This window comes from Archocentrus centrarchus, unplaced genomic scaffold (assembly GCF_007364275.1).
Source record: "Archocentrus centrarchus isolate MPI-CPG fArcCen1 unplaced genomic scaffold, fArcCen1 scaffold_122_ctg1, whole genome shotgun sequence".
NCBI lineage: Eukaryota > Metazoa > Chordata > Actinopteri > Cichliformes > Cichlidae > Archocentrus > Archocentrus centrarchus.
Genome location: NW_022060168.1, coordinates 86307 through 90349, shown reverse-complemented (window position 1 = coordinate 90349; position 4043 = coordinate 86307). Strand labels below are relative to the sequence as shown.

General features: G+C 46.1%; 1 long non-coding RNA gene across 1 annotated transcript; it reads right to left on the bottom strand.

Moving 5' to 3' along the window:
• Positions 1–3179: 3179 nt before the first annotated feature.
• LOC115775414 (uncharacterized) lies at positions 3180–3707 on the bottom strand. The gene is made up of 3 exons (XR_004019316.1): positions 3604–3707; positions 3472–3530; positions 3180–3399 (listed from the first exon to the last, which is right to left on the bottom strand). It is a non-coding gene; the product is annotated as an uncharacterized LOC115775414 (long non-coding RNA).
• Between the last annotated feature and the right edge of the window lie 336 nt (positions 3708–4043).

The window sequence follows — 4043 nt, the reverse complement described above, 5'->3', positions numbered from 1 at the left end:
CATTTGAATTCACGATTGTGTTTCTGGGGTACGAAGGACCCCCTCCGTAAGGTCTGCAATGGGGACTCGCAAACGCGTGATACATACGTGGGTCTCAGGTGGGGTCGAACCGACCCCCTGACAGAGTGAATCCCCATAGTGGCAGCTTAGGTCCTGTGTGTGTGTGTGTGTGTGTGTGTTTATCACTAACACAGGGCCGAGGCGTATTGCGCAGTGGCGCACTGGCCACGTGTGTGTGTGTGTGTGTGTGTGTGTGTGTGTGTGTGTGTGTGTGTGTGTGTGTGTGTGTGTGTGTAAAGAAAGTAAGAAAAAACTTTCGGTAACCGTTGATACCATCGACCCAGTGTTGATCAGGCAAGGAACCATTACACCCCCTATGCTCACTTCTAGATGTGGACAGGCTGAAACCAACTGGGAAACTGTCCCCAACCCATTTAAAACAACCTCTGAGCCAGTAGCTGTCCCCTCCGCACTGTGGCTCTGCGATGCGGTGGGCACTAGTTTTCCGAAGCCTGGGCTGCGTAAGATTGCCTTCCTGGGTTCGGGGGGCCCTGTGAAGAAACCTGAGGCCGGGGAACTCGTTCACCATCACACTCTAGCAAAATGACCAGGTTGCTGACAACGTCTACAAATAATGGGAGCACTACGTACTGACCGGGTCGTGGGACGGGAACTCTGCAACAGAGCAATACTTTGGGTAAGCTGGGTAAGTTGCTCCTGCTGCCGCTGTAACAGTTGTTTCATCTCCATCATTTCAGCCCTAGTAGTAGAATGAACTTCTGAAAGGTTGCTACGGACCCCATACTGAATCCTATAGACAGCGGAGGCAGAATTACTACCGCCCCTTCCACTAGTAGACGATCCTTCCCGTTCCCATCTAATAGCTTCTCCCCTGACGTCAAGCAGCGACAGCCTAGGCTGCCTTCGCACGAGCTGCCTTAACTCACGGCGCAACGCTCCATCTAAAACCTGTTCTATAAACTGATCCCTTAACAAGACTTCAGCATTAGGCATGTTATTTGGAGAACACTGCTTAACCTTTTCCATAAGACTCATCAGTGCAAGAGAGAATTCTTGTATGCTCTCACCCTCTTGCTGTCTTCTGGAGAAGAAAGCCTCCTGTAAAGCAACGTAGGAGTCTGAACAACCATAAAGCTCTTGTAAAATAGCAATTATTTGTGCTGGATCAGACCTCTCTGCACTAGTACGATACTTTATCTCCTCCCGCGCTTCCCCCTCCAGATGATCATACAAGAAAAATGCCTGATCAGAGATAGACAAATGGTGTGCCCTCACACAGGCTTCCACTTCCTCCAGCCATTCACTCAAGCCTATACCCGACCTTCCCCTAAACATTGGGCATTTTTTAATCACGGGGTACAAAAACTAATCTCTCTGCAACAGAGACACTAGCAATTGGGGGATCAGTGGGTGTCACCCTAGAAGTAGACGGTACAGCACTAGTCCCAGGCTCAGCAGCCCTTTCCTGACGCAATCTCTCATTATCTGCTTTTAGCTGTGCGACCAAATCCCTGAGCTCTTGCAATTCATCCTCCATTATTATAATTTGTATCAGTAACCCCTCTTAGCTGCTGTTTTGCCTTTAAAACCAGAAGAACAAAATCTTAAAATTCACACAAAATAATAAAATAAATAAAACACAACAAACAACGTCTCTGTACAAAAGCAAATCCTGCCGACAATCCGCCAAGTTTGTGGCGATGGTAAGGTGGATCGATCTGTATTTCAAAATATTCAAAGGACACTAACAGCGAATCTGCTTATAAAACAAAAAGAAACCGACAACGCCACCCTGGAAATTCCACCCAGGGAAATATTCCTTCAACAGACGCCAATTCACCAGCACAAGAAGGACACTCAGGTTCGTTTCACTTACGACAGAGACGTTGTAAGATATAAAACAAAATAATTAATTTTGTTCATAAGAAACAATAAAACAACGATCGCATAAAACAATATAAAAAAATGAACTGGGAGCTGCGGCTTACCAGTGTCGAATGAGGTGCTTGAGGAAGGGCTGAAGATCACCACCGCACACGTGAATACTTAATACCCATCACCAGCACACGCACACACAAAACCTAAGTGCCACACGAAGTCTTATGGGCTCGACACACGGGGAGCGACAAACGACAGCGACGAATGGGTCGCATCGCCACTGGGGTGAAACCGAACACACGGGACGCGAAAGCGACGGCAGCTTTGCGAATCGCGCTCTTACGTCACTCGTCTCCAAGAAATGTGATTGGTTATGAAACTGGAGGGATTTAGACATTTTCAAAGCAGTCCGTGTCAGACACGGGAATAAAGATGAGGAGTCTGAAGATTTTATTGGAACTGACAGAAATCTTGCTGTTAAGTCTCCTCTACAAAAGAAAAAGACAACCTCGCGTTCATCCTATATTAGCACAAAAGTCCTCTCTATCCGTCTGTTTAACGTTAGTCTTGCACCAACACGTTCTCATATGGCTGCCTTTTATGTTTAACTCGATAATCACTGCGTGAAGTGTCATATAATATAGGAAAGTCAAACACAGCTAAAACGATGCTTTCCTTCATGCTGAAAGTGGTTGCAAACTGCAGTGTGTAGCATACTCTTCGCTCATTGGTCAGTCAATGAAACTCTTGCTGATTGGTTTAGTGCCACGCGACAGCGACAAAAGTAGAACATTTTCCAACTTTGTTGTGTCGCGTCGCCTGGTCGCGTGTGCACGTCTACGTGTCCGAGCTCGAAATTTCACATGCACGAACGTTGCCGGTCGCTTAGCTGGAGGAGGGCAAGCGATTGTCGCCTCATCGCACAAGCTCCATAGGAAATGAATGGAGAGCGAGCGACGTCGCTCCCCGTGTGTCGAGCCCCTTAGACAGTCAGTCACGGCACACAAAAAATAGATCCCGCCACCAGGGGGCACCCAGATATGATCACGGCAGCCGTCAGCTCCTAAATAAAAGAAACAAAACAAATTACAATTTTAATCAATCTTAATAAAAAAACACTCATCAGCAAAATAAAAACAAGTCTTCAAATAATAAAAACAGTGTGGGTGAGAAATTACTCACCACACACGCACAATAATAAAACCCCAGTTCTCAAATAAAATCCCCACAACCCGCTGACCTTAAAAACCGGCAGGCGTGCAATAAAACAAAGTAAAAGCATGCCCGTGCATAACAATGGTGCTAAAACTCTCCTCTGTGCAGTCTTCCTGCCGGCACAACATCGAAGGGATCGCACCAATATTAAAGCAAGGCAGCGGGCATAAAACACTTGTATAAAAAAAAGGGAAAGGCAAAACAGCAGCACACTGTAGCTTTATCCCGGGGAAGCGATGGTGGCGCCGTGGAAATCAACACGCCGCCGACCCAGGCCCAAACACCCTATAACACAATAAATATTAAAATGACTGGCGAAAATATTGAATGTAAACAGAAACCCGCGGAATTACATACCAGTCAATCAATGCTTGCAGGGACCAAATTGGCCAGTATGGGGCTTCCCCAGCTACTACCTACAAATTAAAAGGCAAATAAGCTACAGGATTAAAGTCGCATTACAATTAAAAAAAGGGAGTCATACCATACCCAAAGCTTATGGAGGGAGGGCTACAAGGTTACCACCAGTATACTCCGCTACAGCCAGGAGAAACGTGAATGAAAACCCGGAAGCGTGTGCATCACCGAGAGCAAGATCACAATATGGTGTTACACGCCGCCCTTTTATACCATGACCGCCCAGTCATAGCAGCCATCCAATTAGAATCCATTCTGCTACACAATCGTTTTAATGTTTATGATTTTACCGAGGAGCTTTCTGGTTTTAAGAGTGTGCCCTCAGATGTCACAAACACAGTACACATTGATAGTGGAACTGTTTGTAATATCTTTCGGAAGACTAAGGAGAGAAAAAGCTCAGGTCCTGATGGCATTGGAGGCCGTGTTCTTAAAAACTGTGCCCTGCAGCTGGCAGATATCTTTAGTTTTCTTTTTAACATGTCTCTTAATACTCACAGGGTCCCTCAGCT